Here is a 25,842-nt window from a genome sequence, read left to right on the forward strand (position 1 = left end):
ATGAAGAAAAGCCCGAAGGTTAGGGACAGGCTCCGGAGCGACGGCTGGGACGCTCCCCGTGGGGAGGGGGCCCCGGGGCACTCGGCCCTTCCTATCCTTCCGCGTTTTATCCAGCTCGCTTCCCAGCTCCTGGCTCACTGCACCAGACACAGCCTGTGTCAGATGACCTTGGGGCGCAGATTAAAGAGAGCCCTTGGCGGGGGGTGGGGGTGGGGGGGTGGGGGGGCACCGGGCAGCGAGGTTGCTACTCATGAAAGGGAGCATTGAGTGCGGGCGCAGGAGAGAGCACGCCCGCCTCCATCCTCTCCCGCCTTCCCTCCGGGCAGCCAACACTGACGCTGGCCACACAGTCCCGGCTCCTCCGAGGCATCTGCCATCTGATAACAGCCAAACAGGGAGCAGATTATCACCCCCCTTTTCCAGATGGGAAACCGAGGTACAAGAGACGAGTTACTTGCTCAAGGCTGCACAACTGGTAGGGGGCGGGGCGGGGGGGGGGGCGACACACAGCACATGTGGCGCGGCCCAGAGCACAGGGCCGCCCCCCTCAGCCTGTATTCTCCCCGCACCCTCAGGCTCACCTCTCATGGCCTCCCTTCCACCCGCAAAGGCCCGAGTGTCGCCCTCTCAGCAGCAGCTTTACAAGCTGGGGCGTCGCTGACCTGGTGGGTGGGGCCCTCGCCAGGTCTCGGCCTCTCAGACCTTCCCTTGAACAGGGATAACAGGACCAGCAGCGGACGGACAGGGAGTCCACAGGTGGGTCCCGGCAGCACTTCCACCCTGGAATCTGACCCCCACACACACCACCTTCGGCTCACAGACTCGGCCGGGGTTGCTCATCCTCCTGGGATGGTCAGCCGTCCCTCAGCCCTAACCCACTCTGTGCAAACAGGCCGCCTCCCTCATCTCCGTGAGCAGGAAAAACCGACCAACTCCTGGGTATGGTCTTGTCTGCAACACCGTCCTCCTCAGATGATGCCAAGCCCTCAAACAGGCTCCCATCGCACTGGCGCTGGTCCCAGGGCCCACCGATGCCCTCCCGCCTCCAGGCGTCTCCACTGACCCCGCCACAGGTGCCGGCGGCGAAAGGCAGCCTCCGGTGTGGCTCCCAACACAGGGTGGGCGGGCGGACTTGGCTACCCCCAGCAGACATCAGAGGCCTGGCTGCCCCCTCCTCAGCCCTCGGTGGCACCCAGTGGGCACAGCCTGGCAAGGGCTTGTCCAGGCTGCCCGTCAGCCTCAGCCGGCAGCGGGGGCCATGTCTTCTGTGACACAGAGGGGTTGCTGCGTGCTCGGTCTCGCCGGGGCCCCTTTTCTGGCCCTGGGCTAGGGAGGCCCGGCTGCTGTCATCGTCTGTCTGTTTCTGCTGGCGCGTCCGGGCTGCTGGCGTCCCCACTCCAGATCGGGGACACGTGCGGCAAAGAGGAAAGCGGGTGGCGGATCACGGTGCCGCCCGAGGTCCACCCGCTTCGCCTCCTCCGCACCGTTCGGTCTTCTCGTGTTTGGTTCCCACCGAGGTCGGGGGACATGACGGGGACAGGCAGGGATGGACGCCTCTGCCCAGAGCAGAAAGGTCGGTCCTTCCATTTTGAGGTTAAAATTAGAAACCTTATCAAACACGAAACCGCATATTACTATGTTGACAAAGCTCCACCAAGTAGGAAAACATGACATGAAATGGATTTCAAATCCTTATGAAGTCGCCTGAAGGAAAACTATAAACTGTTCCACAGCAGAGAAAACCCCCAAAGAAAACCAGTCTACAAAGAATATGTTTTAAATGTGCTCAAAAATACCTAAGTGCTTTTAATTCTTTTAAAAAATATATATTTGTTGACTTAAAGGAGAGAGAGAGAGAGAGAAACATCAATGATGAGAGAGAATCATTGATCAGCTCCCTTCTGCATGCCCCCCACCGGGGATCGAGCCCGCAACCCGGGCATCTGCCCTGACCAGGAATCGAACCGTGACCTTCTGGTTCACAGGTCAACGCTCAGCCACTGAGTGCACTGGCTGGGCGATTTTAATATTTTATGCCACGATAATTTAAGAAAAAGAAAGGAAGGGACTTTTTCTGTGTGGGTGAGGTTTTGCAATAAATTATCTGGAATACTGAGGTTTTCAGTTTTGCTCCTAGTTCTGTAATTCTTTGAAGGCTCCTGTAATGAGTAGCTTCATGGGTCTATATATGATCACACTGCTTTATCCGAAAGCCTTTCACCAAACAACCCCTTGTAGGGTTTAAGAGGACTGGATGCGTGGGAAGGGGGACAGTCAGCATTACAGGGAGGACGGTCCCAGTGTTACACCTGCGTCCCTTTAACCAGCCCTTAACTGAGGCGAAATGCACAGAGGGGCCAAGCACAGCTAAGATACACTGAGATTTCTGTTTTCAGCAGAAATCCTTTCTAGGGGGTTCAAGCTGAAAGGTTACCCTTACGAAGAAATTCTGTTGACGTGTCAGAATCAAATAAGATTCAGCGAATAGTAAGAAATATGTAAATGAGAATAACCTTCAAATTGCTAAAGGCACTTTAAAACGCTCAAGGCAGCTCCGAGGTGGGCTGACTGGGCCTCCACGGGAGGCTGTTCTGTGGAGTCAGGATTCTGAACGGACGCCATTTGCCAGGTGGAAGCCCCCGCGGTTCCTCAGAGTAGACTCTAAACTCGCCGCCTTATCGCTTCCCAGGCATCTTCCCCTCGTTGGGTGAACAGAAGGAGCCTGCATGGTACAGTGCTCCGCGGAATGTAAAATAGGGATTAACAAGCCATTCTGCAGACTTAGCAGAATTAAGTTTCATCCGCCAGCTTGACTCACAGCTAACCCGGCAGAAAGGATCCTAGAAAGAAAACTACCAGCAAAATGACGCGCAGCACAAAAATTCACCGGCAGAAGCATGGAGATCCTGAAAAGGTGCGTTGTGTTCTGGGAGCAACCAGGTCCGATGCTCAAACAATGGCCCATTCTGCACTCAGGGCGCGAGGCCAAAGGCCCTGGCCCGCGGAGCCTGCCCTGGGACAGCGCTCTGGGCCCTACCTGTCCCGGCAGAGGGCAGAGGCGATTCATCCGGACAGGAATGAGGGGTATGGAGCCACTTCCCCTGGTGTGAACGGTGCACGCGAGCATCGCCACAGAGCGGGTGGCAAAGCCGCTCCTCCGCACGAGACCCAGGGGACTGGCCGCGTCTGGCCTGGGTCGCTGAGTCAGGCTTCATACACAGACCGAAGTGCTATGCAGTCAGGGACACGTGAGTCTTCAAAGGCCCAAAACCAAAGCATGCACTTTGGTCACTTACCTTTCTTTGTTTTATGATTTTTAAAATAATATAGAATTCTAATTCACTTCACAGGTCATATTTTTAAATCTGGCTGGTTTATATGGGCTATTGGATAACAAGATTTTACTCTTTTTAACAACAACTACATATTCTAACTCAGAATTTGGGGCTGAGAGTATTGTGAAAAGTCATCTAGTTTACTTTCCTATCCTCGGGCAGCACGACATTAAAGCAGTTCGGGCCCAAAGGAATGGTTCTCATTCTCTCTGAGCGGGAAGAAGAAAAAGTATATATATGTGTGTATGTGACTGTGAGTGAGTGTGTGAGTGTTTACTTAGGCCTATTTCCAAGTATCTATATCTCCTAGTCTAAGAACAAATCATCAACATCTTCTCTTAAAATGCTTAAATAGTATTATTAAAAATACTAGAGCAATCTTAGCTGATTGCTCAGTGGTTAGAGCACTGGCCCACAGACTAAAGGGTCATAGGTTCAATTAGGCCAAGGGCATGTACCTTGGTTGCAGGCTCAATCCCTGGCGCCAGTCAGAGCATATGTGGGAAGCAACGAACCAATGTGTCTTTCACATTGATGTTTCTCTCTCTGCCTCTCCCCCTCCCTTCCACTCTCTCTAAAAATTAATGGAAAAAATACCCTCAGGTGAGGATTAACAACAACAAAAAACACTAGAGCAAGTGGTTACCCATGTAACGTTAGTTCCTACCTCACACTGTACACAAACATCAGTTTCAGGTCAATGAAACATCTATAAATATAAAAGCCTAAGCGACCTTATGACCAGTCGACCGCTCACGATGATGCACACTGACCACCAGGGGGCAGATGCTCAATGCAGGAGCTGCCCCCTGGTGGTCAGTGCGCTCCCACAGCCAACCTCCCTCGGTCCCTCCCTCCAACAGCTGGCCCTGATAGGCTCCTATTGGGACTGGGCAAGACGCCTTGATCGCCCCCAATTGCTGGCCAGGCTGAGGGACCCCACCCATGCACGAATTCATATACTGGGCCTCTAGTTTATCTATAAAAGGCAAAATGAGAATATGGAATAATTCCTTCTTACAATCTTGGGGTCAGAGGATTTTCTGACGACACAAAAAGATATACCTTCTACATTTTTACATATATATTTTATGTATAAAACATGTATTCTTTAAAAATATATCACTTTATAAGGGACTACTAAATTGAACTAGATTAAAGGTAAGCTGTTCTTTAGGAATATACTAAAAAATCACAGAACTGTGCACTTTAGAAGGGAAAACTTTATGATATTTGAATTATGTCCCAATAAAGCTGTGTTGTTTTTAAAAAAACATCCCATAAAAAAAAGAAAGAAAAAATGGGTCAAAAAACTAAAAGAAAATATTTGAACCACATAATAGCAATGGCATAGTATCAGGGATATATAAAAACTCCTACATATAAACATGAAAACGCAAACAGTCCAAACAAGAAACCGGCAAAAGGCAGAGAGAGGCTTCCACAAGCCGGCAGCGTGGCTCGTGTGCTGGAGGCGGCTCCGCTGCAGGTGCCCGGCTGTGAGGTGCTGGACATGTGGATGCCTGGCTGTGCAGGTGCCCGGCTGTGAGCTGCTGGACATGTGGAAGCCTGGCTGTGCAGGTGCCCGGCTGTGAGGTGCTGGACATGTGGATGCCTGGCTGTTCAGGTGCCCGGCTGTGAGGTGCTGGACATGTGGATGCCTGGCTGTGCAGGTGCCCGGCTGTGAGGTGCTGGACATGTGGATGCCTGGCTGTGCAGGGGCCCGGCTGTGAGGTGCTGGACATGTGGATGCCTGGCTGTGCAGGTGCCCGGATGTGCAGGTGCCCAGATGTGCAGGTGCCCGAATGTGAGGGGCCCAGATGTGCAGGTGCCCGGATGTGAGGGGCCCGGATGTGCAGGTGCCCGGATGTGCAGGTGCCCGGATGTGAGGGGCCCAGATGTGCAGGTGCCCAGATGTGCAGGTGCCCGGATGTGAGGGGCCCAGATGTGCAGGTGCCCGGATGTGAGGAGCCCGGATGTGCAGGTGCCCGGATGTGCAGGTGCCCAGATGTGAGGGGCCCGGATGTGCAGGTGACTGGATGTGCAGGTGCCCGGATGTGAGGGGCCCAGATGTGCAGGTGCCCGGCTGTGAGGGGCCCAGATGTGCAGGTGCCCGGATGTGCAGGTGCCCGGATGTGAGGGGCCCATATGTGCAGGTGCCCAGATGTGAGGGGCCCGGACATGCTGGCTGAGAGCCCCAGGGAGATCCTGCTTCTTACCCACCCAACAGCAATTTAACCAACATAACAGCGTTAGGTTGCGGTGGGGCTGAGGCTCATGGCCACTCTAACGCACTGCTGGTCGAGGGAGAAACGGACCGGACTGTGTTGAAAAGTCTCTCGCTGCCCATTCAAGCGACTGTGGCATACCTGGTGGTGAGCGATTCCACGCCCCGTCATGGAGCTCAGAGCAAGGGTCCACAGAGGATGGCTCACAAGCTAAGAACAGGTTTTTACTTTTGTAAAGAGTTGTAAAAAAATATAAATAAGAGTAAGAAAGGAAAGAAAGAACAAGCAATAGAGATCACATCTGCCCCGCAAAGCCTCAAGTACTTACTACCTGGTTATTTACAGAGAAAGTTTGCTGACTTGTTTTAAAGGAAATCCTTAAGTATTCTTAATACAGTTCCTAAGAGAATAGCGTGACCAACCCGAATGTCCATCAGCAGGAGACTGGCTAAGCCAATGGTGGAATTCCATACAACAGAATTCGGCTCAGCAATGAAGAAGTGCCAGAGCCTTTACTCTCAAAGAGGATGGAGTGAGAGAAGCAAGCGTAGACACACAGATGCATCCCGTGCCCCGGGCTCCTTAGAAGACATACCGACAATCAGTGACGAAACACGATGCAAAGCTCAAAGTTCCTCAGTACCAAACATTCACTTAAACACGAAGATACTTTTTTTTTTTTTAATATATTTTATTGATTTTTTTTTTACAGAGAGGAGGGGAGAGGGATAGAGTTAGAAACATCGATGAGAGAGAAACATCGATCAGCTGCCTCCTGCACATCTCCTACTGGGGATGTGCCCGCAACCCAGGTACATGCCCTTGACCGGAATCGAACCTGGGACCCTTCAGTCCGCAGGCCGACGCTCTATCCGCTGAGCCAAACCGGTTTCGGCGACGAAGATACTTTTATGTTGCCTGAATACCTCATTTTTTAAATAAATAAACCAAACTCCTCAATATCTGTATGGCAAGAGGGCTTCCAATTCGGATGTGCTTCTGTGATTCTGTACACGGTTATATACCAACTCCTTCCTAAAAGGGTCCCCAGAAGCCCAAGTGATGTATAAGTTTAAGGGGGGAAAAACATAGCAAACGCAAGTGGAACGCTTGTTATAGCCGCTCAGTAAAACTGCAACTAGATCTCACTGTTAATGATCTTGAATTCCCCAACCGCTTCTCTCGGAAAGAGCTCCTGGGCTAAGCAAACATTCCAGTCACTGGGGATTTCTGTCGCTTCTCTTCGAGCCCTTCCTTCACTGGGTGAGCCAGGAGCCCACGGGCTGGGAGGCGGGCAAAGCTGGGCACCTCATACAGTGCATTTCCCGAAGGCCTGAGGGGGTCCCAAAGTCTAGAAATCAGTGGCCCCACATCACAGACGGCTGTTGATACTAACCTGCAGTCCACGCTACCTCCCAGGCCACGTATGTCTACGTCCCAGACCTAGCGGACCAGGTACCTGCAGAATCCCCGCGTGCTTTCACCACAGCCACAGAGCCACCCCTCACTGCACTCAAACCTTCAGTTTTCTTTTCCTTTCAAGACTGTCCCTGAAGTTCCTCTTTCGCTCCCATCAAGTTCAGGCACAGACGGGGACATTTTGCTTTTACAATATGTAGCCTTTGTCTTGTGTGCTACATCCCTGAGGTGGCCTGAGCCCCCGCACACATCAGGAGGGATGAAACTGACCCCAGCATCAAGTACCAAAGCATCGGCCTGGGAAACCTGTACACAGCCGTGACCCCGGACACGCAGCCCCATGGAGGCCATGGGAGCCGCAGCCGTGACCCCTGGATACGCAGCCCCATGGAGGCCGTGGGAGCCATAGATGTGACCCCTGACATGCAGCCCCATGGAGGCCGTGGGAGCCGCGGATGAGAATCACCTCGGGAAGCGGTGTTCCCCTTCGTTCCGAAGCCACCAAAGCAGCAGCCTACACTGTGACGTCACAGTGGTGTCTGTAGACCTCGGGTTCAGGGGACAGCCCCCCACCTGTCCAGGAAGCTCATCCAAACGGGGCTCCCGTCTGCGTCAGGTACTTCACAGCTGGAGTGCAGTGTGGGGGGCTGGCGTCCTGGGTGATGCCACCTGTGGCTCCCCTGCGCCTGGGCCTGCTGCAGGGACGGACACCCCGCTCTGGGAGAATTTCTTCTTGCCCTTTTCATGCTCTTCCCCCTACATATTCCCTAAGGCGTGGGGGTGTGATGAGCTGAAACCTGTTTTGTCAAAATTCACCCATGTCAGGATGGGAGTGTGCTTGGAGAGGGGTCTTTAAAGAGGTAATTAAGTAGAATGAGGTCATAAGGGCGGGCCCTAATTCACCGGGACAGGTGTCCTCCGAGGGGAGGGAGACTAGGACACAGAGGCGGGGGCGGGGGGTGAAGAGCAGCGGGACAGCCACCTGCGCATCAGGGACAGAGGCCCGGAGGACCCCGCCTGCGGCCACGCGGCCATGCCTTCTGCCTCCGGAGCGTGGAAACCAGCGTCTGCAGATACAGCCGCGCGGTCTGCGCGTTCTGTATGGGAGCCCTAACAAACAAACAGAGCGGCTTCCTAGAAGCCAGGCCAACAGCACCTGTACAGTGGAATTCAACTTCCAGATCAATCCAGCCAATGTCCTATCAATAGGAGAAAATAAAGCCGGAACCTTCCTCGCACTTTCGGATGGGGCAGGCGGGTGATTGACTGAAGCAAATGTGTTCGCAAGCAGCTTTTAAGTAAGATTTCTAATTATCCATGTGTCTTTCCCTCTGCAACCCCTGCCAGCTCCTCAACGTCATTTTTGCAACTCTTGGTTCACGAGGCTCTTAAGAAATAAATAATTCACGGCCACTGAAAGCATCCTAATTTCCTGTGAGGCCTGGCACATGATTTTCTAGGTCTGTGGGTGATGGGGGCGGGGGGGGGGGGAGCTACCGTTAACACTCTTAAATTCTTTATGGAAACAAGGCGAAAAGAGACCCAGGAAGATCTGTAAGGTCAAGTCTGTCCTCTGCCTATGGGCTTTCCCCCTGCGGCTTCACTTCTCCCTTCAAGGAACAAAATTAAACTTTCGTTCAGAGCAGAAGAGCCAGGAAAGTAAGCATTCGTGGTTTGTTCCTGAGATGGGACGTCCTGGGCTGTGGACCTGAGAGAAGGGCCATGTTCACTCTAAGACACGTGAGCCACTGAGGGTTCTGACTGCAGGAGATCTTCCCATTTCCACGCAGGCTGGGCGGCCCACAACCAGGAGCAGCGGCTCCGCCAGCCATCACACTCACGACAGAAGTGCATGCCTGATGGGGCACTGGGCCACCGTGACTACTGGCATCTACTGAGGGGAGCCCAGTCCGAGGGGAGACGGTGCCACGCCAGCGAGTGGGTGTGTGTCACTGACAGAAGTAAACAGAGGGATGAGGAAGCTGTCCCATCTCTTCCCGCCCTTCCTCTTCTGACTTCCCTGTGCCTCCTTCCCCAAGGACCTACTGTCTACACAACAGACGGTGGGTCGGGGTCACGACTTCTAAACTGGTGGTTCTGCATCGCCGGGAAGTTTTCAGAAACCACCAAGGCCGAGGCCCCCAGAGCACGTCAGTCACCACCACGGGGGCGGGCCTTGGCATCACTGTGTATCCACGCTGCCAGGTGATGGCTCACGGGCCAGGATGGAGAACCAGGGCTGGGGAGGCAGCAGGAGAGAGAGAGGGAGAGAACAAGGGGAGAGGGACGAGGGGTGCCCCAGCCCAACAGAGGGAAGGCACCGGCAGGCACGGAGAGGGTGGGGGGCTCTGTGAATGAGAAGGAACGTGCACTGTGCCACGAGGAGGCCCTGTGGCTGTCAGCTCTGTAACAACAGGAAATGTGGTAACGAGAACAAGTGTCTGCACACCCAGGAAGACACCGGGCGAGAGAAGACAGGTGCAAAACCAGGCAGGGCGAGCACGGCTCCTGCAAGCTGGGAGCTAGGAGAGACAGTGATGCTTGCGGAGAGGCTGGGAGAGGCACTGTCGCTGTGGCTGGAGCAGGAGGTGGCCTGGGCACCCGAGATGAAGTCCTGGATTTCCACGACCATGGCAACAGGCCAGCGTCTTTAGACAGAAAGGTTGGCGTCCCACTTGAAGCAATTAAGAACTTTCAATGTCACCCCAGGACCGGCACCTGAGCGCCCGTTAAAGCATCCGAACCACCACCCCTGCACTTAGCTGACTTCCGACTCACGCTCTTTAAGAACTTCTCACGCCTTGGCGAGGTGCTCAGCCCTCCTCGGGCATCCTTGGGTGCCCCTGTAAGCGCACCAGTTTTCTCTGACGCTGGTGCAACAACATGCTCTGTAGTTTCCTCCAATTTGCAGACGTTGTGCCTCCTTGCTGGCACGTGGGTCCCCCACCCGTTTCTGTTCTGCCTCAGGAACGGTGCCCAAGAGCGTGAGCGCTCACACGCACACAAAAGCAAATTCCACACATGGGTTGGAATATGCATTCCCATCCTTGATGGGTGTAGCTACTTCAGAGTGTGCGGAAACCAGCTAAAACCCATGACCACAGTTACAGTTTGCTGAGCACCACCGAGGAACCTGAAAATTAACCGAGGTGTGAAATTGATGGCGAAGACGAAGGAGGCTTGCCGAACACCGCTGGGCGGATTACAGAACGCGGTCACGCTGGCTTTTTAACAATTTGGAACAAGTCTGAAATGTCTTGCTTTGGATGGGTGTCCTGCTTCTAATTTGTGAGCCCGTGCCATTTTCTGCATGTCCTTATCTTTCTTGAATTCTAAACATCTTCATCGCAAGAGAATTTACTCTCGTGGATTCTCTGCTTTGGTTTTTATCTCTTCCTATAGCTGCTTAGTCTCACGGCCCATGGTTTTGTGATGGGTGTGAAGGTTACCACGCATGTGTTTGGGGCTACCTGGAATGACAGCTGCCATCGTTATTGGAGGAATTTTCTTCAAGGACATCTTTTATTTTATTTTAATTTTTAAAAATGTTTTTATTGATTTTAGAGAGAGGGAGAGAGATGGAGAGAGAGATAGAAACACTGATGAGAGAGAAATATCGATCAGTTGCCTCCTGCACTCCACCTACTGGGGATCAAAACCTGGCATGTGCCCCCAACTGGCAATCAAACTGGTGACCTCCTGGCGCATGGGATGACACTCCAGCCATTGAGCCACACCAGCTGGGCTCAAGGACATCTTTTTGACCCAACAAAACAATTTTCATCTCTTGGGGCCCTGTGCTGGGGGCTGGAGGAGGTGAGAGGCTACAGTCCAGCCTACAGCAGGGGGTGACACCACAACCGCAGGGCAGGCAGGCCTGGGCCACCATCCACACCTGGCCTCCACCCACCCAGACAGAACAGCAGACTTAGCATTTGTGAAGTCTGATGGGAAGTTAATGATGTGAAAGGAAGACAAGTCCACCGATGGCCAAGTTGTATAAAGTGTAGGAGTGGGGGAGGGGCAGGGGTGGGGAGAGGCAGAGGGGATGGAGGGCAGGAGTCAGGAAGAGGATGGGACGATTATTAGAAATGAAATATCTTGGGATAAACTGAGACAGGTTCATACACCTTTATCCACAATTTTGAAATGCAAAACTTCCTAAAAACAGAGTTTCTTTGTGCCTTTGCTAACAAATAAATTTGCTCCAAAAAACGGACCTGAACTGACATGAGGTTATTTTGTCTTTTTCTGTCCAACAAAATATGAATATTCATCTCCTTCGCCACAGAAATTACCGTGTTTCCTGAATCCCATGGGAGTGTTACCGAATGTCCAATAAACACACCTGTTACCTTTCTAAGAGCTGAATTCTCAAAGACATTTGGCGCCAAAGGGTTCGCTTTTGGCTGAGGGACTGTTGAGCCGACAGAATCCCTAGCAGGGAAACGCTCTGGCTTTAATCCGTCTATTCTCTCCCCACATCAGGCAGGTGTTCTCACTCACTCACTTCTATAACTTTATCTCAGTGGACAGATTGATGGGCAACGAAACAGGACAAAGCTGCAGAACGACTTCTACCATGCTGCGCACAAAACGTGGCCCAATGCTGCCGTGACCCCGCGGCCGTTCTCCTCTTCGTGTCCCGCCGGACCCATCCTGTGGCTCCAAAAGCTCCCTGCGCCCACGCCTCACCACAGCGCGGCTATGGCACAGGTTACATGACAAATATGAACGGGTGCTGAGCTTCAGAAAGAAGGTAGCTAACTACATTTAAGTGTAAAAATTAATCTTCTAAATGAAATGTCCGCATGTTTTCTAAAAGGCAGATCTATAGCAATGGAAATCCCATATAATAAAACCCTAATATGCAAATCGACCAAATGGCAGACGGCCGGTCACTATGATGCACACTGACCACCGGGCGGCAGACATTCAACACAGGAGCTGCCCCTTCCTGCGCTGAATGTCTGCCCCATCCCCCAAGTGGGAGGTGACTGGTGGCAGCCATTGGGTGGCAGGGATGGCCAGCGGGTAGTGCCAGGCTGCCAGCAATGCAGGTGCCAGCAGGGGCCCTCCAATTATCCCGCCCACCGGTCACCCCACAGATGGCTCTGATCGCCGGACAGGCCTAGGGACCCTACCCTATATATTGGGAACAGTCTCTTAGATTTAAAAATTAAAACCTGGCAAGGCTACTCTAACACTGAAAAAACAGGATGATGCAGCGATGACATGCATGGACTCTGGCTTGCACATTTTGTGGCCAGCCCTGATTCTGGCACTTATAACTGTGTGACAAAGCCAATTACTTACCTTCTCTCTGCTTCAGTTTTTCTACCCATAAGATGGGGAAAATGGTACTATTGCCTCAGAAGGATCATGTTATGTACTACTTTTTATAATCAGGGCAAAAAAAAATGTAGCTGCCCATACAACACAAGATGCCTTTCACCTGTGTGAAAAGGATGGTCACTGATGCATGCAGCGTCCCGGATTGCGAGAGGGATGTTCGATTGCTGGTTTAGGCCTGACATCCCCCGAGGGGTCCCAGATTGTGAGAGGATGCAGGCAGGGCTGAGGGATTACCCCCCCTCCAACCCCCCAACCACCACCACCACCGTGCATAAATTTTGTGCACCAGGCCTTTAGTGTAGACATAAAAAAGAAAAAGACAGGAAAGTCAGTGTGGCCCGGGCTGCCTGTGGGCATCACAGTGCCCACACATGGGCACGGCGGATCTTTTGGGGGTGATGGAAAAATCCTACGGCTGGATTGTGCTGATAGTTCCACAATTCTGTACATTTATTAAAAATCACAATAGAACCACAGCTCTAAAGAGAGTGTAAGACGGATGGAATTATACACTTAAAATGGGAGACCCATGGCAAGTAAATTATACCTCAATGAAGATGTTAAAAGAAATGAATATCCTACAATTCTAAAGTAACACCTAGTTGTCAACACTGCCTGGTGTTTTCCTGACATTTCAAATGAATACCAGTGGAAATGAGGAGGTGGGCAAGAAATGGGACCTGTTAATGATTATAAGGAAAAATGAGCAATTTCACCCACAAATGACTAATATCACATCTAGACAGAGAACATGATTTCTTTCAGATATTCCCCCATATCTAGCCAATGAAATCTCAATGGTTTCTATTTAACAGGCTATGCCGGCCCTCTAATTACCTATTACCTTTCTAAAAGCTGAATCCTCAAAGGGTTTATTCTACCAAGCAGCAGTATTTTATTTTCCAGTCATCTTGCAAAGAGTGCAAACTCCTGGGCTCTGGGGTTTTGCCACAGTCTTCATTATTGTGTTTTCAGGACCTAGTAGGTGTTGAATAAACGAAGGCATCGAATGCAATGATTTCTTCACCAGAGTCACCTGTCACATCTCCATTTGCTTAAACAGTATTCAGCAAACTTAACATTCCCTACCCTCTAGATCAGGCTTCTCAACCTCAGCCCTCGGGGCCAGCCTCTTCCCCAGAGGCTGTTCTGTGCACAGAATGAAAGCAGCATCCCTGCTTCCCCCACTGGATGCCAGCTGTGCCCCCTCCCCAGCTGTGACACCCGAAGATGCCTTCAGACAGGGCCCAGCACCCCGGGAGCACGGCTGCCCTGGCTGAGAACCACAGCTCTAAAGAGAGTGTAAGACAGATGGAACCAAACTGATGGGTTCACATCTCAACGAAGCCTTGTTACCACTTCCGGAAGCCAGCGAGGACACCGAGAAAGGAAAAGCATATGACTAGCAAGTGGTGATTCTGTGACCACGGGCCTTGGCACATTACAGGGAGAAGTTGTTTTATTCCCCTTGTAACTGTGAGGATGCAAAAGGCTCATTCTCAGCCAAGGCTGACAATTTTGAGGATGTGGGGAGCTGGGAAAATACATAAGAGAAGAAGGGGCCCCGTGCCAAACAGCCTGGGGCTGCCAGACAGCAGAGGGAAACACTGGGCTGTTGTTATGAGTTGTATCCAGGAGAACAAGCTGGAAAATGCTATTGAATATTTGTTAAAAGAAAAGCTCTCTAAGAATTCAGTTCCTGACCTGCTACTGTTAGCAAATAACTCAACCCATTGGAAAGGTTAAGAACTGTGGTGGCAGAAACCATTACATTCAGTATCAGTTAAACACTTCAGTGTTTCATTTTCCTCTGCAGCCATCGCATTGAGCAACCCTGTCTCAAATGTCCCGGCCCAGAGCCTGAAAAGCTGTTATCCACATTGTGTGCTTTTCACGAGACTCCACATTTTTAATTTCAATTCTACTTTGGCAATATTGAGCATTTCGCACTGAGGTTAAAGTTCAAGATGTATATTTTAGGCAGAGTAACTATCCTATATAATAAAAGCGAATATGCAAATTGTCCCCTCGACTGGGAGTTCAACCTGGAGTTCGATTAGGGGGCAGGGCCAGCTGGCCAACCACCCACGGCTCCTCCCCCCTGGCCAGCCCCACCCTGGTCGGCAGCGGTGGCAGGCAGCTGGGGGAAGGGAGGCCCCGGCTGGCAGCCTCTAGGGACCCTACCTGTGCACGAATTTCGTGCACTGGGACTCTAGTTATATAATAAAGCAAAGAGAAAATCTTCTTGGCATTATCCAGCTATGTCTAAATGTCTATCAAGATTCATAATACATTACTCCAAAGCATCTTTATTTTTGATTTAGAAAAACAAAGGAGTAGCCCTAGCTGGTTTGGCTCAGTGCATAGAGCATCGGCCTGCAAACTGAAGGGTCCCGGGTTCAATTCCAGTCAAGGGCACATGCCTGGGTTGCGGGCTCAATCCCCAGTAGGGGGCGTGCAGGAGGCAGCCAGTCAATGATTCTTGCTCATCATTGATGTTTCTATCTCTTTCTCTCTCTCCCTTCCTCTCTGAAATCAATAAAAATATATTTAAAAATTTTAAAAAGAAAAGAAAAACAAAGGCGTATATTTCTAATCTCAACACCAACCATTTGGGCACTACAAGCGACACCATGCTAGTTTCCAGCCATTTCTACATTTCTTATCGATCCATTACATGGAAGAAAACGCTTCAGTAGACAGATATGTGCCAATTCCGAACACTGGAAAAAGGAGCATATCCTTCTAAATTCTCTTTGTTAAAATGTTTACATTGTCTCCACGTGCCTATTGGTAAACAGAAGCAGGTTTCGGACTCTGAAATATTAAGCATGTAATTCCTAAATCCAGTAAGAGCTAAAATGCAAACGCTCCCTAGTCAATCAAGCCCTCAGTGCACACATAATTATGATATTCAAATTAGATGACTAATTTAGACATGTTCTCTCATGTCAAGTACACATAACACTAAAATGCCTGAATAAACTTCAATAGGAAGAAAAGGGGCAATTTAATTCCTCTTTTTAGAAAGTGAGAACTCCTACAACATAATATTAAAATGCGCGCTCCTGGGAAGATCAGCAGGACATGCAGCTCAGGTTTCCATCTTGAGAGCAACATCAGTATAGTGACGTCAGAGCCTCGCTGGAACACTGCTGAGCCCTGGATGCTCATGTTTGCTTTTGGATGAAATGGGGACACATGAGGCATGAAATGACCAAATTAATTTTCATTTTACTTCATCTGAGTTTCTTCACATATGATTACAAATACAAAACCATATCTAAAATACCACATTACTTTATATTGTTATTTCAGTTGCATACACCTGTATTGTGGTCTCTCAGCTACATGGAGCGAGGCTACCACAATACACCGTGTGTAAAGGTAATTACTACAACTCTGGTGGTCCCCTAACATTTTTATAGAACTTTAAAAAACGTGCAAATGTGTGGTTATTTTAAAAAGTCAGCACTAATAACAAAAGATCAAACCACTGACTGTCACAAATGCATAAGCCCCTTTGGATTCAAATTTTCCTAATAAAGCTAAAATGCATAATTGGCGCCACGAAGCTTGAAATTGTGGTTTAAGGATAAGCGCTGGGTACCAGCATGTTGCCACTTGCTAGAAATTGCTTTCATCCAGAAACTGCCATTTACTAAGGCTCTTAGGTGTTTTTTGTGTGAAATAAATATAATATAAAAATAAAGAAGCAAAAGATGAACTTGAAATAAATAAAATGTAGCATCATAAACTTTTCAGTCATAAAACCCAAGTTACATTTCATGCTTCTAATACTACTGCATATGAACAGCTAATCTCTGCTTCAACAGTAGCAACGTTACTTAAATCATAATTATAGAATATCAGGAGCCAAATAAAAGTTATAAAACTAAAATAAACCCTTCAGATTTGCCCTGTATCGCTTCACACTGCTTAAGAAAAAGGCAAAGGCTTGAACTCGTTGGCATTAAGTGGGTAACATGACAGCTGCTCTGGCAAGACAAAGCAAGCTCCACCACTTACTGTATTTGGAGAATTCGAGAATAATATCATAAAAGGAGAGCCAATAGGTGGAACTTGATTGGGCTGGTTTTTATTTCATATACACGCACACACACTTGCACACACCATGCTTCTCACGCACAGCACCCATCACAACAACTAAAAAATCAATTTCCCTTGTAGCACAAACAGCAAGTTTAGCTACGATAATTTTGCAGTTAGAATATGCGATCCTTTTATTTTATAACTCAGATGCTTTTTTAAAGCTTTTAAGATAATGAACATAATAAGATGCTCACGTGTAAGAAAAGACTGTCCCCCAGTCTGACTTAATCACATACATGTACATAAGTGACCTGTGGCCCATCATAGGTAGATAGATGTTGGTGCTTCGAGCAGACTCATCAAAAAGTCTCTTAAACATCCCACCCCCTGGTTTTTCTTGAGCAGCTGTTCACGCAGACACAGGCCTTGCGATGGGGTGGCAAGACCCCGGACTCGAAGTCAGATGCCCGTCGGGGGTCCTAGGAGCTCGGCCGCTCCGCTGTCGTCTCATGCAGTCACCTGAACCCTGCCTCAGTCCCCTGGGTCAGATCAAAGAACGATGGGCAAGGGCTGAGAGGCATGGTGTTAACTAGAACACACAGCCCCACGCTCCAGTCTGTCTACAGCAGCGGTTCTCAATCTGTGGGTCGCGACCCCTCTGGCGGTCGAACGACCCTTTCACAGGGGTCATGTAAGACCATCCTGCATATCAGATATTTACATTACAATTTATAACAGTAGCAACATTACAGTTATGAAGTAGCAATGAAAATAATTTCATGATTGAGTCACAATATGAGGAACTGTATTTAAAGGGCCAGAAGGTTGAGAACCGCTGGTCTATAGCATCACGAGGCCTCTTTTTAAGGCAGTGATAATTGCAGGAAACTGCACTCATTCTATCCCAAATACACCAGCCAGCGGGCCAAGACGCGCATCAATCACTGTAAAAGGGTTGGTTCAAAGGCCCAAACCTCCCAGGGTGCCATTCCCCGGGGAAAGCCTAGATTCTGTAACTGTCACATATCGTCGTTTGCCACGTCCCCTTTCGGGGGCGCGTGCACGGGTGCAGTGAGCTGTGTCGGCTTCAGAGAACCAAGCATTTGGAGCACTGAGGAGGTGATTCTTGCATTCTTCCCAGTTTACCAAGTGCCCGCTTTTCTCCATGAAACAGAAAAAGTGAGTGAAAAACAAGAAATAGCAAGTCTATCCTATAAGCACCCTGAGACCCAGGATCGCCCTCCGTTCATGATTGCATTGCTCACTCCTTTCCCTTCCCCGACTCCCACCCTCCTTCCACACAGTCTCAGGCACTGAAAGCCACGTGAGAAACAGCCCCGTCCCCTGTGGGGACAAAGCAAGGGAACAGTCAGCCCTGCCCCTTTGCCGCTGCCTGTCATTTCCACCCCCTCCCTCCGACACCGGCTTCCAGCCCACGGAGCCGCTCTGCCTCTGGCTCCTGCGCTCTGTGTCCAAGCACCTGGCAGAACCTCCTCTCAGGGAATGTGACCGTCCCATCTCCTTGGCGTCCGCGCATTCTCCCAGGCAGGCCGCGTCTCCACGGCACCTCCCCAGGCGAGCTGTTCCCGCTCGGCCTGTGTCCTGAGTTCCAGAGCCACCGGCTGGTGCCACCGCCTGGCTCAGCCCTGGGCCCCGTCCACACATCCGCAGGTGAATTCATCATCTTCCCCTGCAAACGGTGCCACCTCTGTGTTTGCTTCCAGTACCAAGGGCCCCTCTGTCCATCTAACTCCTCCAGCCAGAGGCCTGGGAGTCCCCTTTCTAAAGTGGCCACCCCCCTCCTTCTCCCGCTCCTACCCGTCTGAGTTCAGACCTTAAACCTGCATGAGGATTCAACAGCTTCCTCACAGGCTTCTCTCTTCTGCACGTGCCCGCCCCCCCCCCCCCCCCCCGCCACCTTCTCTATAAAACACCCAGAGTGATCGTTCTGAAAGGCAACCTAAACTGCTCAAATCCATCGGACGGCCCTTCCTGAAGTGGCTGCAGCCCGCTCTGCACCTCCAGCCTCGCCCACCACGCCATGCGCATCAGCCACATGGACCAGCTGTCCCGCCCGGTCAGCGCCCTCTCTGGCACCTTCAGCCACTGTACTCTCGGTAAGAACACTCGCTGTGCTGTCTGCCAGCCGCTCCCATCGCTGCCTGCTCCCCTCCGACCTGCCTTCCACCCTCAGCCGGCCCACGGCCTCAGGGAGAGCCCCTTGGAGCCACAGACCCTGCGGAGCCAGCACTTGCTGCCCTGGTGCCCACCCAGCTCTGGTCTCTTCCCCTCCAGAGACCCAGGTTCTCCAGGGCAGGGGGGACCTTCCTGTCTGAGGCCGCCTCGCCCGGCACCGCGCCTGGTGGCAGATCTGCCAGATGGGTAGGGACTGGTGCGGGCAGACATGACACTGCACTCCCCTGGGTTTGCCCAGCACTGCGGGCGGGTGGCTGAGGACTGAGGAAGGCCCGGCCCTCCTGGGCAGGTGGCAGGTGCGGGGAGAACAGTGAGACCCTCGGCTTGCAGCTCCCACAGGGGACGCAGAGGTGGTGGCATCCTGTGGGCAGCCATGTTACAGACTGGATTTTGTGTTAATTAAAAAAGCTCATTGTCTTGTGTGGCTTTATTGACTCTGACTGGTAACGTGAGCTGCCCCGTCAATGTTCCCAGCAGTGTCGGCAGCGGTGACGCTGGGGGCCACGCAGGGTGAGCACAGTGGGGAGAAGGGCTGGAGCGAGCTGAGGGTGTGAACGTGGTGATGCTGTCACGAACATAGTGGGACCAGACGCCCGAGGACGGGGCTGATCAGAGAGGAAGGTGCAAAGCAGCTGCGGATCAAATAAAACATTTTTTTTTTTTAACTCGGCTACTCCATAAGGTTCCCAGGGCTCTGCATTTTATGGAAAAGCTCCCAGTCAGGCCAACCTCCCTGTCCTCTGAAGACAGCCTACATGTAGAATACGGAATTTTTCATAAGTAGTCGCTCTACAGCCCCAAAAGAATCAAGGAGGGAGAGTACATGAGACATCCACAAGATACGCTAACATATTATAACCATCAAACAACAGTAACTCAAACCCTGGGATATGAATAACTCACTGAATGAATATTGGTTCCTGAGCAAAAAAAAAAAAAAAAAAAAGTTGGGGGGTGGAGCTCAGGACCGGGGTTTTGAGAACATTTCCAGGGGGTTTTAGACTCCGTGTTTGGCCTGTAGTCAGAGAGGGCATCGCTGCACAGGTCTGAGGCTCCCCCTCCCGGCAACACCCTGCAGCCTTACCAGCCAGACACGCGCGCTCATTTACTGTAAAGTTCTCAGTCGCCCTGTGAATGGCTCATGACCCTGTTGGTCATGTGCTCACTACTGACCCTTTTTTCACTTACATAACACCCCCCCCTTTTCTTTTAGTCACTTGAGAAAATCCCGGGCCTCTACACTTCTCCTTTCTTTAAGGAGGATGACACAAGTGACCCCAAACCCAGAGAAACAGCCACATTAACACGGCCCCCAGGTGTCCCGGTACTAGCCGCAGGCTCTCTGCTTCCTATTTCACAACGCGAACCTCTGGGTCTCCTCTCGGAGCTCATGGCATGGACTAAGCTTAAACTCTTCCTCCACGGAGACAGGCGATGGCAGTCGATGCCAGCTGCTGGCCGTGGGCAGGCCGGCGGGCACAGCCCTGCCCCGCCCCAGGGAATGCAGGGAGTAAGACAGTGTAGGATCGCTTTTATTTTTTTAAATATATTTTATTGATTTTTTACAGAGAGGAAGGGAGAGGGATAGAGAGCTGATACATCTATGGGAGAGAAACATCAATCAGCTGCCTCCTGCACACCTCCTACTGGGGATGTGCCCGCAACCAAGGTACATGCCCTTGGCCAGAATCGAACCTGAGACCCTTCGGTCCGCAGGCCGACGCTCTATCCACTGAGCCACACCGGTTAGGGCCAGGATCACTTTTAGAAGCACAACTTAGGACACCCGTGACCAGTGTAACGGCCACGGAGGCTGCACAACCAGAGGCAGTAGGTGCTGTGTAGGGAGCCCAGGGCTCTCAGGCAGCCCTGACGCTACCCTCGGCTCCAAAACTCACTAGTGTGGCCTTGGACAAGCGCGCTGACCTTTCTGGGCCTCCGTTTCCACTTTCGCAAAAGAGGAGAATAAAGTCCCTACCAGATAAGGCTCACTCTGCGGATTACAGTAAATGCAGCCGGCGCCAGGGAGTCCCGTGTTAGCGACCACTCCCGTCTTCGCCAGGGCACAGCCAGCGAGGGCTGGACACTCGGCAGGTAAATCCCACTCGGAGCTGCCTGCCGCCCACAGCGGCCCTGTGCTCTCAAGCTCGCAGTGCCCCAGCCTGAGGGGCTCGCAGCCATGTGCACAGAACTGCTTGCCTGTATAACCAGAACCCTGTATAAACCACCCCCCGCCCCCTCCACACACACCCCAACAGAGCTCGGGGATGTCTGCGGCAAGAGCTCCAGAATGTAATCAGCTCCCCACTCCCTGAGCCCGAAGTGCAGACAATTCAAAGTGGTAGGTGGCCGGGAGAGAGTGAGCGACCGTGCATGTATGTCCATGTGAAGAGCAGCGGCGCTTCCCGTCCATGCTGACGCGAGAGGGAGCAGCGCCGGGGAGAGGGAGCGGGAAGTCTGCAAGTGGCCACAGAGGAGCCAACAAGGAGATGGCCAGACAGGAAAGAACACAGGACCACATGCAAATTCTGAGGCGCTGGTTGAAAGTCAGTGTGGGCCCGGCTGAAGTGACGAGGGGGTCGGGGAGATTTCACTGCAGAACCACCCAGAACAGAGGAGCATCTGAACCCGAGGTGATGGCTGAGGAAAAGGGGTCTGCGAACTCTGAAGAGCAGGGGCAAGCAGAGAGCTGTGGCGGGCCGCAGCGGCTTCACCCAGGGTTCTGTGCACCCCTGCGGCTGTGCGGCCCCAGCTCACGGAGGCCTGCCCCGATCTCCCTCCCAGAGAGCATGTCTTTTATTTTACTTTATTTTGAGATATAATTGGTACTTAACATATATTGATTTCAGGTGTGCAACCTAATGCATCGATCTTGTACCTGCTGAGAAGTAACCACCACCACAAGTCCAGTTAACATCCACGCAGCTACAGACCTCTTTTCTTGTGATGAGAGCTTGCGAGGGCTACTCCCTTAGCCACTCTCAGACATGCAACACAGCGTCATTAACTGCTTCACCGCACGGAGAGTTCTGATTTTTGACGGAGAAAGCCGGCGTGGAACATCTGTCTGGAAGTGCTCCCCGGGGTAGGACACATCAGCTCAGAGGGGTAATTAATATTAAATCAGTCTGTGAGTGGCCTGCTGCCATGTGCGTGCCTCATACAGTGATCCAAGTTTAATGCCTAGGAAAGAGGCAGTGTTTACTAAGAACATGATGGAGGACCAGGATGGTGATGGGAGAAAGCCACGAAGCGCAAGCCTGCCCATTAGGCCCCGCCGCTGGCGGTCAGGCGGGACGGCCAGCGGGCTGTGACCAGTTTCGGCACAGCACTGCTCCCTTGGGCCCCGTGGCTGCTCCCAGAGCAGGTGCAAAGGCCGAGAGGAAGCTTGCTTATTTAAGGTGAGGCACAGCCACTTCAGTTCTGAGCAAACAAGACGGTGTGTGGCACCGTGCCAGGGCTCTCGGTCTGCCCCTGGGAGCTCTCCGCTGGGACTAGTCTCGCTGGGAGATGGCATGACGGTTGGTGCATCGCTGCTTCCATCGCGGTTTAGTCCGCCTGGACCAGCGCAGCCCCATCTGCAGGCAGGAAACCAACCGGGGGCCCCATCCTCCACTGAGTTGCAACCTCATACCCATTTTCTCTTCTTGACTTGCCCAACAGACCAAAAGGAAGTCAAAAGCCACAGAGTCACTTCACACTGCAGGGAGCACCCCGCACCTGCTGGCACCTCGCTCACCTGCGAGGGGCCAGTTACTAAACACTAATTATGATAATAGCAAAGCTCCCCGTCACAGAGAATGAGGTTGTGATTGCTGTCTAGCACTTTGCATACTTTAATGTGCAACCTCAATGTCCTCATCTGTAAATTGAAGATAATTCTGCACTTATTTCATTATGTTCTTGTGGGGAGGAGAAGAGGGGCGACAGAGGCAGCAGTGGGCAAGTTGAGGCAGCCGGCTTTAAAACAACAGGGTTTGAAACGACGGGCGCGGGCGAAGATCCCCACGCTGGGTTCTACTACTTGATCGCCTGGGCTTCAGTTTCCCCATCTCTAACACGGACAGGGAGTCACGTACCTCGGAGAGGAATTGTGGGAGACGGCGAATCAGACCCCAGCCAGTTTGCATCCCTAGGAGGTGTCTAGTAAATGCTTATACCTTCCCCTTGTTATACACGTGAACTGACTCTGTTCACCTGCGTCAGCAGTCATTCAATGTCATCCAAGCTGCCCATTTCCTCTCCTAACCATGATCGCTTTACCCAGTTTCATGGGCCAGACACTGGTGCAGCAGCTTCACGTCTATAGCTCATCTAGTCCTCACCCAAGCCAATGAGGGAGGAGCTGCTGTCACCCCATTTCACAGACAATGACACTGAGGCCCAGAGTTTAGGTACCTGCCCTGCTCTGTCCTCTCTATAACAATGCAAGTGCTTTGGGGGGTCGACCTGCTTGAGACCCCAATCCTGGGTGTCTCTCTTTCAGATGTAAGCCATGGATAGTCTCACCAACCACAGTGTGTTGACCTGATCAACTTTCCAACCTTTGAAATAATGTTTTGTATATTTTCTTAGAACTCTTCAAAGAAACTGTATGTTTTTAAGTAAGGTACCTATAAGTAGTTCATCTTGTTCTATGCTGGAATACCATAAATAAATGTGCTTCTTTTTCTAAAGATTACCCCCCAAAAAAGTCTTACATTAAAATGTACCCATGAGTTTTGATTTTAACAATTATTATAAGTCCAAATTAAAAAATATAGATAGGTAGATAAATAGGTAGGTAGACAGATAGGTAGGTAGGTAGATAGATAGATAGATATAGGGCAGTATTAATGTGATCTGTTTGGATACACTAATGACTACTACACTAAATAATCTGAATAGCCTCCTTATTTCTAATCCTCACTATCTTACTCACCACAGTACTATATGGTAATTCAACACACCCTTTTACAAATTTCATCAACTCAAATATTAAACATCCATGATGAGGATCTACCAATCTGCTTAGAAGGAATCTCTGGGGGAGAGATGAGAAAGAAAAATTAAAAAGCCTATCTGTCAAAGTCCACCAGGCAGCTACCTATAAACCATGCTCTTTGTTTACTAGGATAATTAATCCCTTCAGTGCTCTTAACTTTCAGACTCCATCCACACTTGCCTGGCAGGACCAAGTTCCACTTTCTCCAAAACAAAGGGGACATGTCACAGGTCCTCTGCGGGCTCTGACAGTGCATGTATTTTAAAACACGACTCAGTGTCTAATTCCTGGAGCTGCCTTGAAAATATGCTGGGTTTCTGCTCGCTTGCTTCCTGTCAGGGGAAGGCACTCCAACCTGAAGAGCACACGGGTGTCAGGCCTCCTGGATCATGTCAGCGTTTTCATTAAAGGCCGCTCAAGCCAGACCGTGGACAAATGCAGCGGGCGCCACAGCTGCTGCCCTGGGAGCCAGGGCTGCCCCGCGAGGCTTACATAAGAGGCGCAGGACGGCAGGGTGAAACCCAAGTGCCATCCGTATCCTGCTCCTCCGAGACTTGCTCACATTCTTAAAGTGCATGAAATCACATAACAGAGCACATTTCCCATGTCATTCGCCTTATAGCACAGAACGCTGGGCTGACATACAAGTTGTTTTCCCCATAAAACCCTGGGCTGTTATGGAGACGCTGGCAACTTTCGTCGAGGGGAAGACAAGTGGGATGCGCGGGAAGCCTGGGGCTTAGCTCCCATCTCCAAAGACCCAGGGCACCCAGGGATATTACAGGAGGCTCCCCAGGACTTAGGACGAGGTGACCGGCCCCTGCGCCCCTCCTTCCCCTCCTCTCCCCCACCTCCAGGCCCCCCCCCCCCACACACACACCGCGGCGAAGCTGGGAATGTGCCCTGGGCAGCGGGCGCGGTGCCCGCGAGCACCTGTCCTCGCGCTGCACGTGTCCAGCTGGCACGGCCGCTGCGCCGCGGCCTCTCCCGCGTGTGTGTGTCCGCGTCTGGCACCCTGACCTCCCCAAGCTGGCGCCCGGCTAACAAGAGATGCCACCCCAGCTTCCCACACCGCGAAGATGATAACAACCAACCTCGCCTCCGCACGGCTCCCTCCAACTTCGGAAACTGCAGTCAACTCGCGGGACGCAGCGAACTGGGCGCCTTCTTGGGGACCGCGCTCGGCTGCGCGCGGCCGGTGGCCCCGCGCTGCACCAGCCGCCTCGGCTCCGCGGTGCCCGGCCGAGGCGGCGGCTGCACCGGGCCCGGGGGGCGCGCTCCGAGCCCCTGGTGTGCGTCTCCCGCTCCGAGGGAATCGCGGCTCCGCAGGGAACGCGCGGCCAGACAGAAGCCGAGGCGCTGCTGCTCGCAGAGCCGCCCGCCCGCTCCCAGGCTCGGTCACATCGCGAGCTCGCCAGCCGGCCTGGGCGGGCGAGGGCGGGCGAGGGCGGGCGAGGGGCTGCGGGCACCGCAGTCCGCACTGGGCGCCGCGCCGCGGAGAATGACAGCGCCGGGGAGGAGCGGCCGGGAGGCGCGGGCGCCAATGCGCATGAGCCGGGCCCAGGCGGCACGTCACAGGGGGCGGGGCTACCCAGAAGGGGTGGGGCTACCGGGGAGGGGCGGAGCTGCCCGGGAGGGAGGGGCGATCCGAGGATGGGAAGGGCAGGGGCGCAGGGCGCACCATGGGTGTGTCCTGCCTGCTTGCCTGGGTTTTGGTGACCTTAACATTGTGTGGTGGAACTTGTTTGTCTCCAGAGTCTGTTGTCCCTTAAAAAGCACTTTAAGTGGTCCTTAGGCCTGGGCAAGACCACAGAGGCCAATTTAACTCAGGCTATAGCTTAACCTTAAGAAGCTGGAATTTAGGGATGGGTGAAAAGGTGAGGGGATTAAGAAGTGTAAATTGGTAGCTACAAAATAATCACAGGGATGTAAAATACAGCATAGGGAATAGAGTCAATAATATTGTAATAACGATGTGTGGTGCCAGGTGGGTACTTGACTTATTGGGGTGATCACTAGTACGTTATATAATATCGGATCACTGGGTTGCACACCTGAATCTAATATAATGTATGCCACCTCTAATTGAAATATAAAAATTATTTAAAGTAGAAAAAGAGCTGGAATTTAGAAGTCAATGGCCCTCTATTCTGGCTGAACATAATAATAGCTTGGGAAGCTTGTTAAGAGCCCACTGCCTTGGCCGACCCCCTACATCTTTGGGTGGGGCCCAGGTACCGCTAGGTTGTAAAGCTTCCCCGGGGATACAGCA

At 51.8% G+C, this 25,842-nt stretch overlaps 1 protein-coding gene across 1 annotated transcript in view; it reads right to left on the bottom strand.

Annotated features, from left to right (window-relative positions):
• Positions 1–24,970, bottom strand: part of PAG1 (phosphoprotein membrane anchor with glycosphingolipid microdomains 1) — a 97,516-nt gene extending 72,546 nt beyond the window's left edge. Inside the window, exon 1 of the mRNA XM_081110943.1 lies at positions 24,665–24,970. The gene's annotated coding sequence lies outside the window, so the exon portion shown is untranslated. The remainder of the gene's footprint in view (positions 1–24,664) is intronic.
• Positions 24,971–25,842: the final 872 nt, after the last annotated feature.

Source organism: Myotis nattereri (genome assembly GCF_964212035.1).
Source record: "Myotis nattereri genome assembly, chromosome: 17".
NCBI classification, from domain to species: domain Eukaryota; kingdom Metazoa; phylum Chordata; class Mammalia; order Chiroptera; family Vespertilionidae; genus Myotis; species Myotis nattereri.